The 13,280-nt window shown below is 40.4% G+C and overlaps 1 protein-coding gene across 7 annotated transcripts in view; it reads right to left on the reverse strand.

Annotated features, from left to right (window-relative positions):
- The window catches only part of RGS7 (regulator of G protein signaling 7), a 260,078-nt gene that overhangs the window by 98,786 nt on the left and 148,012 nt on the right, over positions 1-13,280 (reverse strand). The gene's annotated exons all lie outside the window — the stretch shown is intronic.

The following is a 13,280-nucleotide window of genomic DNA, read 5'->3' on the forward strand; positions in this document are numbered from 1 at the left end:
TTTCTTGCTGTACAGAAGATTCTTGGCTTATTAATTTCTTTTAAAAAGCTATTTGCAACCATTATTATGCTTAAATGCCCTCACAGTGCACAGTTTCTTTTCATATTAAAATTGAAATTGCAATATATTTATCAATTAATTGCTCTTCCTGGACATAATTCTCGCGTGTCAGAATATCTTCTAAATGCACTAGCAGGAACTTAAATATGTTTTAATTTCTACTTTATTCTCAGCCATCATTGCTATGGTAAAAGTTATTGTGGATAGCTAAATTACCTTTGATCTATTTCTTGTAGGCATAAGTTTTTATCTGCTTCAAAGAGCTGAGAGCACATATTTTGCAAAAGTTCATTAACATGAACTTTAACCCCTGGAATTTTACAGTCAAAACTCTCAAGATAGTTGTCTGCACACATGCAGTTATATTGCAGTTACTATGCAGTTATAGTGACAGTCACTATTATTAAAAATTCATGTCAGGTTTAACTGTGGAACTGTAAATCCCCATCCCTAATTTCTTCAAACCAGCCTATTTAAAATATCTGCAAGTTAAGTGACAAATATGTGAAGCTACCTCATGAAATAAGTCTTCACATATGTTATAAAGAAAAAAAAAATCAATCATTTGTTATTTCCTCAAAAGACCTTAACCAAAACATTTCAACTTTATTTATCCCACATTTAGAACAATTCAGCAGTTTTTAATTGTATTTTGCTTTTTTATGCTAGTGATTACATTTGAAGATGTAAGTAATTAGACAATTCTAAGATGCAAATGTGCCACGTCTGTAGTTCTTTGTAAGTTTCCCAATAAGTTTAAAAGCTGTTTAAAAGTTTAAGTTTTCCAGCTTATCTAATACATTTTTTTTCCTTAAAGTAGACATTAATTAAGAAGCACACTTTCAAAAGCAAGTGCAAATTCCTTGCTATAGTTTCCGTATGAATAACCGAGATAAATAAGATTTTCCATGGTTTGGATTCTTTTAAACTAATTTGAGCTTCAACTTCAGTGAGAACTGCAATTTTTATTTTGTGGATCTAAGTATTCCAAAGTCAAATGAGGTCTTACAGCTACAAAAACAGAATGGACATGGAACAGTGAAACTCCTCATTTTTCAGCTTCAATTTGCCCGTTTTCCTGTCTGTGAAATTTGAGAAGGTGACTGAATGCAACCAGTGAAATTAGAGGAAAGGAGAAAGATTAGAGGGAGAATGTGAATGGAGAAGAACATGTGAATAAGATCGAACCAGCAGTCATAACCCTAGAAGAACTAGAGGACTCTGCAATAAAACTAGGGAATTAACCACAGAGATAAAAATTTAGAAGATAAGAGAGAAAAGGAAGACTTGCCGAGGCGACCGGCTCCAGGGCAAACGCGTTCTGCAGCGGAGCGGGGGATCAAGACAGGCAGGGCTTTTTTTTCGGCATCAAGGCTACTCGAAGCAGCCGAAGGAGCCGCCAGGACCCGGCAGCCCTCGCGAGGGAGGCTGACGAGGCGTAGGCGGAGCCAGTAGCATCCCCTCCCCGGCTGTTCAAAAGCAGCCCCTAGGGAGTGTGAGCGACCAGGAGCATGGCGAACAGGGCGGGCAAACAGGGTGTGGTGCGCCAGAAGGGCGGGGTGTGGCACGGCAGCTTGCGCAGCAGGGCGCGCAGGGAGGGCACGCAGAGAGGGCGTGCAGGGAGGGCCCCTTGCCACTCTTTTGCAGCGGTCTTTCCCTTCGTTACCTGTAACCTGCCTGCAAGGAACCTGGTCATGGTATCAACCAGGCAGAAAACCATGGACTCTGCATCTCTTGCGGCCTCTCCTGCCACAGTGTCCGACGTGGCTACTCAGACGGAGGGCTTGGGGAAACACGCAACCATCCAGGTCTTGGGCTGCAGGGTATGACCGAGTCTTCTGTCAGTATCTGACAGCAGCAGCGAGGGGTATGCCTGTGGCAGGTGTGCCCAGATTGAAGAGCTGCTCAGCCAGGTAGCGGAGCTTAGGGAGGAGGTAAGCAGGCTCAGGAGCATCAGGGAGTCAGAGAGGGAAATTGACTGGTGGAGGTGTACTCTACCCTCTCTGAGACAGACTCACGAGCCTGCAACAGCACAAATGTCTCCTGCTACGCAGAAGACAAAAGTTCCCTCATCCCGCCAGGCAGTAGGAGGAGACCTAGGCCAAGGGGGGGAATGGAGGCAGGTTTCTGTTCAGGGTGGTAGGCGATCCCTGTCCCTGCCCACCTCACCTTCCCATCTACCCTTATATAACAGGTATGAGGGTCTAGAACACGACAGTCAGAACAACGAAGTAGATGAAAGCCTGTCCCAGTTGGAGAGGATGCCTAAGGCAAGGCAACCTATCCCCCGCATTACTACATCAACTGTCAAAAAAGAAAGAAGGGCTATTGTCATGGGGGACTCCCTTTTGAAAGGGACAGAGGGCCCAATATGCCGACCAGACACAACCCACAGGGAAGTCTGTTGCCTCCCTGGGGCTTGGGTGAGAGACTTCGCTAAGAAAGTCAAGCACCTGGTATGGTCCACCGACTACTACCCGCTACTGGTCTTCCAGGCTGGTAATGACGAGGTAGCAACGAGAAGTCTGAGAGCGATCAAAAGGGACTTCAGGGCTTTGGGGCGACTACTTAAAGGATCAGGGGCACAGGTTGTGTTTGCCTCTGTCCTTCCGATAGGGGCATCGATGCTGACAAGCAGACTCATCACATTAACACGTGGCTTCGGGACTGGTGCAACCAGCAGAATTTCGGGTTTTTCGATCATGGGAAGGTCTACGCGACACGGGGCCTGCTGGCACCAGATGGGATGCGCCTCTCTCAGAGAGGGGTGAGGATTTTTGCTCAGGAGTTGGCAGGGCTGATAGATAGGGCTTTAAACTAGAGTCAGAGGGGGAAGGGGATAAAACCAGGCACGCCGGTGATGAGCTAAGGGATGGTGTGCTAGAATCAGAGCGACTGTGTGCTAGTGAGGCCCTTCAGTCGTCTACACAAGGTGCTGCGTGTAGCGGGGTGCATTTGAAGTGCTTCTACACAAATGCACGCAGTATGAGGAATAAAATGGATGAGCTAGAAGTCTTGGCCTAGTCCCGCAGCTACGACATCATGGGTATAAGCGAAATCTGGTGGGATGAGTCCTGTGGCTGGTGTGTTGCAATAGATGGTTACAGGCTCTTCAAGAGGGACAGGCAGGGTAGGCGAGGTGGTGGGGTGGCAATGTATGTGAAGCATAGGCTGGACTGTGTGGAACTTCAAGTTGGTGATGGCAAAGTTGAGAGCCTCTGGGTAAGGATTAAGGGACGAACAAATAAAGGGGATGTCGTTGTGGGAGTCTATTACAGACCACCTGGCCAGGACGACAACACCGATGAATTATCCTTTGCAGAACTAAGAGATGCCTCAAGATAAACTCCCCTTGTCCTAATGGGGGATTTCAACTTGCCAGACATCAACTGGGATCACCACACGGCTGACACGAGCAAGTCCAGGAGGTTCATAAGCACCTAGATGATAACTTCTTGGTGCAGGTGCTAAGTGAGCCAACTAGGAAAGGTGCCCTCCTAGATCTGTTGCTGGAGAACAGAGAGGGTCTTGTGGGAGACGTGGCAATTGGCGGCCGTCTCGGTCATAGTGACCATGAAGTGGCTGAGTTTAGAATTTATGGTGACAGAAGGAAAACTGTCACCAAAAGTTCAGCCCTGGATATGGGGAAAGCAGACTTCAGGCTGCTCAGGGAACTAGTCAGCAAGGTCCCCTGGGAAACTGCTTTTGAAGGCATTGGTGTCCATTAGTGCTGGTCAATCATTAAGCACTGCCTCCTAAAAGCACAGGATCGGGCGACTCCAAAGTATCGGAAGTCAGGCAAGTGGGGCAGAAGGCCAGCCTGGCTGACCAGGGATCTTCTACTGGAGCTTAGGCGAAAAAAGAAAGTGTACGGCTGCTGGAAGGAGGGTCAGGCAACGAGAAAGGAATATAGGGATGCTGTTCGTGTTTGTAGGGAGAAAATTCGTGTGGCCAAAGCCCAACTAGAGTTGAAGCTGGCCATGTCTGTGGGAGACAATAAAAAATTTTTTTTTAGATATGTGAACAGAAAAAGGAGAACCAAAGAAAACATAGGTCCACTACTAGATGGGGAAGGTCTCCTTACAGACAATGACATAGGCAAAGCAGAGACGTTTAACGCCTTCTTCGCCTCTGTCTTCAACACTGATGATGGGCTTCAGGACCCAGGCTACCCTGAGCTGGAGGACCATGATGGTGGGAATGACAAACTCCCAACCGACCCTGAACGTGTGCGGGATTTGCTGCTCTACCTGGATCCACACAAGTCCATGGGTCTGGATGGAATTCGTCCCTGGGTGCTTAAAGAGCTGGCTGACGTCATCGTGGGACCTCTCTAAATATTTTTCAACGATCTTGGGAATTTGGAGAGGTCCCATTGGACTGGAGGCTGGCGAATGTTGTGCCAATTTTCAAGAAGGGTAAAAAAGAAGACCCTAGCAATTATAGGCCTGTCAGTCTCACGTCATTGCCTGGTAAAATTATGGAGAGGATGATCCTTGAAGTTATTGAAGCGCACCTGGGGGACAATGCAGTCATTGGTCCCAGCCAACATGGGTTCATGAGGGGTAGGTCCTGCCTAACAAATTTGATTTCTTTTTATGATAAGATAACCAGCTGATGTGAGCCAGCAGTGTGCCCTGGCAGCCAGGAGGGCCAACCGTATCCTGGGATGCATCAAGCACGGCATTTCTAGTCGGTCAGGGGAAGTGATTGTCCTGCTCTACTCTGCACTGGTGCGGCCTCACCTCGAGTACTGTGTGCAGTTCTGGGCACCACAGTACAAAAAGGACATGAAACTGTTGGAGAGTGTCCAGAGGAGGGTGACGAAGATGGTGAAGGGCCTAGAAGGGAAGACATATGAGGAGCGGCTGAGGTCACTGGGCCTGTTCAGCCTGGAGAAGAGGAGGCTGAGGGGGGACCTCATCGCAGTCTACAACTTCCTCGCAAGGGGGAGTGGAGAGGCAGGTGACCTATTCTCCGTTATCACCAGTGATAGGACCCTTGGGAACGATGTTAAGCTGAGGCACGGGAAGTTCAGGCTAGACATCAGGAAGAGGTTCTTCACCGAGAGGGTGGTTGCACACTGGAACAGGCTCCCCAGTGAAGTAGTCACTGCACCAAGCCTGTCTGAATTTAAGAAGAGATTGGACTGTGCGCTTAGTCACATGGTCTAAACTTTTGGGCAGACCTGTGCAGTGCCAGGAGTTGGACTTGATGATCCTTATGGGTTCCTTCCAACTCGGGATATTCTATGAAATGAGGGAAGGGAATATTGAAGAACAAGAGAGAGCTAAGGAAATATTTATCTGTCCATGGTGACATAGAAAGCAATGTCTTTTGCCTAGTAAACTAGACTTCCCAGCAGTTCACTTAACCTTGAACTCTCATTATCCTCCTGGGTGAACAGCTGTGTTTCTCTACATGTGCCATGGGAAAACTGAAAACCCACTTAAGGACAATTAGTAACAAAATCAAGAAAGGGCCTTACATTAACCATTCAGTTATTAAATGCTACATGCACTTTCCATTACTACATAACATAGTTCTCTCAGAAACAAGGAAGCAGAAAGCTAATGAAGTCTCTAGACAATTATTTAGCTGCTTTTAATTAAATATGCCAGCATGAATTGGGATTTACTAAATGTTCTTCCTCTTAAACCTCCAAAACTCGGTATGATCCCAAAGGTTCAGAAGGAAAATGACAAACAGGAAGAAATCACAAAAATTCTAAGTAACTTTAGTAAAAACAGGATCAAATATTTATTAAGAATGTCATAGAATTATAGAATGGTTTTGATTGGAAGGGACCTTAAAGATCACCTGGTTCCAACCCCCCCACCCCCACCCGTGGGCAGGGACACCTTCCACTAGACCAGGTTGCCCAAAGCCCCATCCAACCTGGCCTTGAACACTTCCAGGGACAGGGCATCCACAGCTTCTCTGGGCAGCCTGTGCCAGTGCCTCACTACCCTCAGAGTGAAGAATTTCTTCCTAATATCTAATATAAGTCTACCTTCTTTTAGTATAAAATCATTACCCTTGTCCTATTGCTACACTCCCTGAAAAAGAGTCCCTCTCCAGCTTTCAAGTACTGTAAGACTGCTCTAGGGTCTCCCTGGAGCCTTCTCTTCTCCAGACTGAACAACCACAACTCCCTCAGCCTGTCTTCATAGGAGAGGTGCTTGAGTCCTTGGATTATCCTTGCGACCCTCCTCCGTACCTGCTCTAATAGGTCCCTGTCCTTCTTGTGCTGGGAGCCCCAGAGCTGGACACAGTGCTCCAGGTGGGGTCTCATGAGAGCAGAGCAGAGGGGAGAAAAGCAGAATAGAGGGGGATTATTGTCATTATTATTTAACTCATTCATTAATAAGCCTTATTTCTAAAAGATAGCAGAGTTCTCCCTACAAGGACATACCTTTCTTTTGATTCTTCAGTCGTACTTTTGTTGTACTATTGACTTAAGTCAATAAATATGTTTTATCATTTTTAGCAGTGACAGTAATATAATAGGCTTTGACCATGCTGAAAAAGCAGTAAGTGGCAGCTACAAGTGTGCAAAGTTAAGGAGCAAGCAGACAAGACAGGGAACACATAACATTTAAATCAGCAGAATTTGGTATCAGAAGCTAGTCATACTGAAAATCTGATGCATTCGTAGGAAGTTAACATTGGCTAGTGATATATTTTCTTACTCAGAGATATTGGTTCCATATTCTGAGTGATGACATGAAGAGAAGGGTACAATACCTGGAAAGATATACACTGTTTAGGAACCAGTTCCTCAGAACTATGTGGAATATTTTCATTGAAAACTATCTAAAAAAAAAAACAAACTTTCTAGGTTTTGTAGAGCTTTGGGGAAAACACAGTCCCAGTTTTGAATCACTCATCATCATATAGCTTTATATAATAATAGCTTCATCATAAAGCTTTATGATGAAGCTGTGTACTTCAGAGGTAATTTGATGGGTAAAGATTTTCAACTGTGTAATTTAGATTTCTTACACCCTAATTTGTTCTGTGACAGAAAGGATGAAATATATTCCTTAAATTGGTACAACAGAGCATCTGAAGCTCCTTCCAATGAAATTACTTGAAATTCATGCTTACTGATTTTTCAGTTTCTGGTATATGGATCTGGCAATGGTTTTAGCACGAACGTTTTGCCTGAATAGGCTTCTTTACACTAATATTTCTAATCAGTACTTTGTATTCTGTTTAGTACTTCTTTCTTACTCTTTACTCACCAAGGCTCTTAAAGGCCTCAGTGAAATAATGCCCATATTGCCTACTGAGTTCCAAAGAAAATGCTGTTCATTGGTAGTTTGTTTCAATTTTAAAACTCTAACTGGGTATAAGACTCTTCTTAGAAACTAGTTTTTGTATTTTAGTCTGAGATATAGCTTAAAGACCATGTTACACCTAATCTTATTTTAAAAGGAATTGTGTTATACCTTGGCTCTTTTACAGTTAATGGAAAGCCTCCAACCTTCTGTGGAACTGGAATTTCACCATCAATGATTAAAATAAAGAATGAAGGAGTGGATGTCATATGAAGGTATTACACTTGTCACTGAAAATAATCGTGCATAGCATTTCGATACTTTAATACTATAGACTTAAATTATTTCTTATGAAAAACAAATAGCTTTGAAGACACCACTATAGAATTAGGGTTAGTATTCAAAAAAAAAAAATTTAAGCACTCAGTTGAAGGTTTGTTTTCAACCAGAAGTAAGCAAATATCAAGAGAGTTCTGTTTTACTTAGGAAACTTACATGACACAACTTAAGTTATGGTAAAATTATTTAAATATGTGTACATATATTATAAGTCATTTGAAGAGTTTGAGGATTTTCCTTATTATAAACACAATAAATCTACTTTGAATTAGTATTCTATGGACAAGTGCAAATAGGTTGGTTACAGAAACAAAGTTACAGTGCACGCAATTTGTAATTCTAATAGCAGAAATATCAATTCTTCTTTTTCTGTTATGCAGCAAATTATCCTAGAAGAAGGCAAATTCCATACCTGTGATCTTTACTCATTGATCCAATATAGACTTTCCTTTATAAATTAAATAGATATTTTTCAATTATTAATACTTATAGGCAATAAAAAGTTAATAAAATTAATTTGATCATAAATATGATTAAGTAAATAGACTAGACATACTTTCTACCTTCTTAATATAACCTATTATATTGATAAATATCTTTCACTGTTTATTAAGTGATTTCTAAAGGCATTTTCAGAGTTATGATGTTGTATAATACATAAATCCTATTATCTACAAATATAGTTTATTATTAGGATGAAAAAACATAAACTATTTAATATAGCATCTTGAAAAATAATATCACCTCATTACAATCAGTGAGAAGGAATTTTATTTAGCCATGCTTAGTCTGATGTAACAGTGTTATAGTTTGACTTATCTGCTTATGTTAAGTGATCAGTCACTGATACCTTTGCATCTGTACTAGTCACAAACTCCATTTCTTCACTGCAGGAGTAAAAAAATGTTCATTTTTAACCAGCTACTAAACACACCGCACTATCAGAAGAAATGACCACTCCTTGAAGAGAAATTGGAATTAAGCACTGATGTAGCCTACCACCTATTTGCATGCAAGAAAATCAACTGGCCAACTTGGGAACATGCTAATCACCTTCAAGAGTTAATACATGGAAATGAGGCTGCTCAAAAATTGCTATCAGCATGTACGAGGAGGGGAAGCTCACATCAGGCTACCCCTGCTGTTCTGCGTGCTCTTGGGAGACAAGTGTAACACACATGCATTCTACACAGAGTAACAGACTACAACAAAGTGGAAGAAGCTTCAGTGAAAAAGTATGAAAGAAGAAACAGTACCCATTAAGTCTAATTTATCCTGTCACAACTATATGACAAGGAATACACCTTTGTCTGCCATTTGTCAAGTCTATCCAAGGCTTTTAGGCAAATAGAATAACTTCTGCATATGAATATCTACCATTTCAGTCCTGAAACCCCAGCAGTGGCTAGAAGTCCAATGATTATCAAAGACAGATAAATGCTACACATACATAAAGGAAAACTGCCCCATACAGTTTTATTATGTTCGAGTATCACAACATTAATACTATCGGTACTAAAGGAGTGCCTGTCAATTTTGACATTTTCCCAGGCAGGATTTGAGTTTTACTTTCCTTCTGTTCACCTGAAATTATTATCACAGACATTATTTCATTTAATTGTTACAGGACCTGACAAGCTCAGATCAAATTCACCCAGCAGAATAAAGTTAGAGTTATTTACATTAGACTTGCTGAAGGTTCACGAGATTTGCCTCACCAAACAAAATGCACCCAAGTTTCTGTTAGACATACAAAAAAAAAAGCTGAGTGTCTCGTAGATCCCAATTTCCTAATATGAGGCTTATGGTACGTGTGCAGGCAGTATAAAATTTACCAGGTGAGTTGTTTTTTTTTTTTTTCCAGTTAAGCGGAAAAAAAAAAAAAAAAAAAAAAAAAAAAAGAATGCATTCTACTCTTGCTTTATTTTCACTAGTTTTGATTAATGCAAAGACTGCAAGCAGAAGCGTGACCTTTTCATTTCCTTCTTCCTCCATTTCATAAGAGGCTATTTTCTCCTTTAGCAAACTCTGGAAGGGGAACCTCCCCTTCACCTGCAGCTGTCTGGCACTGTCTCCCAGGTTGCAATGGTTTGCTGTTTGCTGCTGCCTTCCTGCATACACATGTGAAGAAGGGGCAGAAATAGGTTTTCAAGTACACTTTAATCTACTCAGATTAAAACGCTAACATATTTCCTCTAATTCTTAAAGCAAACACAGCGTATTTTTGAGGTCATTATTAATACAGCTGCTGCTGGAGAAAAATTTAACTGGAAAAAAAATATATTAAAAAAAAAAAGGAGGGAAAAGTAGAAGAGACAAACAGATGTTGTGCTGCTGAATTCTCCCTTTTTCTTGCACTGGGTTAGTGACCACAGTTTACACCACTGCTGGTGGGCATCTAGTTACAAATTAGCTACATAAGTTAAATGAAAAGAATGTCATTGGAAAGAACTGCAGATGTGAGCATGTCTATTTCAAGGAACAGTCTTGTTTTATAACTTAGAAAGCCTGATTTAGTAATATATATATCTGTAAACATATTTAAGAAGAGAGAATAGAGAAAATACTACAGTGTTTTCAAATGAATTGTTATAGGCTCATTTTAATATATAGCGGCTTTCTTTAAAATTTCTCGTGGCAGCTTAACTTTTTGCTACCATCATCATTGCATTTTCTGAACTGTTGAAGAGATGTTCATCAAGGATTAGTAACACTTCTGAGTGTAATTCTTGTCATCCAGGAGCAGTAGCAAACTCCAACAGCCCAAAGGAGCCGGACTAAGGCACTCAGAACTCAGGGCTGCATATCCTGAAGCTGGCTGCAGTACTACAGTTCTTCTTCAGCAACCAACCAGTAATGAAGTGACTTCAGCCAAGTAATTCCCATTGGCTTTACAGATGTCAGTAAATTAAAGGCTCTTTTTGAGACACATAAGTAGAAATTTTTCATGGGTTGAGTTAAGCATGAAATACGTATTTGTACATAGCACACATTTAACTGTGAAAATACTGATTATTCTTCACTAAACCAAGAATTGATACTGGTTCCTCTCATTAAAAGACAACAGCATGATTTACTGTTAGCATGTTGTAATGCTAGGGAACAGACAAATCAAGTGTCTTGCCAAAGAGCATCAAAGAAATCAGTGCAAGAACCAAGTACAGAACCACTCTCTTGGAGATTTCAGCTGACACCTTTAAATCAGCTCATCATCCTTTTTTGTTCTGTTTTTTTCCTAAGGACTAAAAGGATTTCAGTCTGTAGTGTGGTCAACCTGGTACATTTCACAGCACTAATTATCATTTTAAAAAAGAAAAACACAATGTAGCAAAACAGTAGATTTTCCGCATTAAGAGTAATTGGCACCATCAGTGAAGAGTCAGCACTTACCCTGTAATGGTCAATTCAACAAACACATGTCTAAATGCAAAACCACAAGCTCTTACAATTCTGTAAACTCAGTTAATTGCTTCTTTTGGGGTTGAGGTCAGGCTTATTTTTATGACCGAACTAAACTTCCACATTAAAAATAACTTAGATAATTCTTGTTCCTTAAAATTTTACAGATGAGTTGTAGGCTGAAACACAAACATTTTTTTTTAAGTACATACTGAAAAGCAAACAACATAACAGCAACTGTACATTGCACCCAGCTATTCTGGGCACAAACTCTTCTCTGCTCCACTGAAACAACTTCAAATCTGGTATAATTTAGCGGAATCCACCCATCATCTCTAGTTTATGTTCTTGATGCAGATTTACTCAGCAAGCCAAAATCTTTCAAATCTTCCACACAACATGTTTTTCCACTTATGAAAAATGTGCATTTTTTTTTTTTTACTGGAAATTTACACTTGTAACTATTTTTTGCTTAAAATTACTGTTTCCAGACACTAGCTTTACATTTATTAACACAGTGAAAACAAATGCTGCTGCCAGACCATTTCCTGCCTTTTGTTCTCTCACTATCCATAAAGCAACCTTCTTCATTCCCATTTAAATGTTATTAGAGTTGTATGCTCTATGCAAAACACAGGAAAAAAAGCACTACAAAATGTTTTGGTTTGTGTTTTTTTTTTTGGGGGGGGCGGGTTGTTTTGTTTTTATGTACTGCATACTAAGTAAGTTAAATCTATCTATTTGTCCCTTAGATAACAATTTACATGCCTTGCTTGTATGAATAGCTCACAGCACTGACAGATGAGGGGTACAGTAGTCCTTAAATTTTTCTGGAGATATTGGAATATACTCTCAAAATATGTGAACCAAGGTCTACATTATATTACTGATATCAGTACTAGATAGAGATGATAACTTCCAGTGCAAACACAGGGATTATTTATTTATGCATCGCAAAACTGCACAACAGCTTGGTAACAGGACCCTAAGGGGGAGTTTAAAAAGACAGCCATAGTCTTTTTTCAAAGACAGACTAGCATGCTGTTGAAAAGCGGACAGAAGGTAATGGAAATTCAAATGATGCTCCCAGAAATTTAGGGCTTTTCCATGGGAAATTCTGGATGGTCTTGTCTAGAACCGGAATAAAGTCAAAATCTTCAAAGATTTTATAAACCAGAGTACTATCAGAAGTTTTGTCCTGTGAATAGCTCTTGCTCACCATCTGTCAGGTTCTGGAAATTCTGAATGTCACCCAAAGGCAACATTTGGGGTGGCTTGCCTTCTGAAGATTTGCATCCAGCCAGCTCCAGATAGCTGACTTTGGACTGTCCAGTCCTTGGACCAGGACTGACATGCATAAGACGTTTTTGCCATTTTGGATAATTTTTCCACCCATGCAATCTGAGAGGGTATAATGCAGCTCGGATTAAATTTCTGTGGTGTTCTTGTTACATATGTTAGTAGTTTGTGTGTTTGTTTAATTTTATTTGGGTATCAACATAGGGAACCATTTAGTTTAAGGTTTCAGCTATTCCAAATTTTGCAACAACAAGATAATCTGAAGAACAGCCTATTCTAGTATTGCAGTTCTGGTTTTAAAAATAAAGGTTAAGCTTCCATAACAAATAAACATAGAATGGCAATCTTTCAAACTCTAATAAAAATAGATAGTTGAGTGTTTTTTAGTTGACAGCTGAGAAACGCAATATCACACATGTCTCAAGTGATCTAAACATTAGCTTCAGGAAGCAAATACACAACACTCACTTTAAAGTTATACTAAAATGGCAGCAATTAGTGATCTGTCTGATGTAACAATTCAGATAATTTGTGAACTGCATATTTTCAAATATTGAATATACATATAAAACTATCCAACTCATAATCTTAAACTCAGTGATATTACTTTTTGCTGGAATTCCACAATGATTCCACTTTCGTATCTAATATGACAGAAAAATAAAATAAAATTTAAAAAGAAACAAACAAAAAATAGACATTCCATTCCAAAAACTCTGAAACAGAGAAAGGATTTTTTTTTTTAATGCTCTTAAGTGGGAAGATTATCTTTCCTCCAACCAAAATAGAATAGGAACTTCCACAAAATTTTATTTCTGACGTTCATCATTTTCTACTAGAAACCATTCTTTTCCAGAAAAATTCACATCATGTAAAAAGTTTCCTGTAAATCAGGGAAAT

Source organism: Cygnus olor, chromosome 3 (assembly GCF_009769625.2).
Source record: "Cygnus olor isolate bCygOlo1 chromosome 3, bCygOlo1.pri.v2, whole genome shotgun sequence".
NCBI lineage: Eukaryota > Metazoa > Chordata > Aves > Anseriformes > Anatidae > Cygnus > Cygnus olor.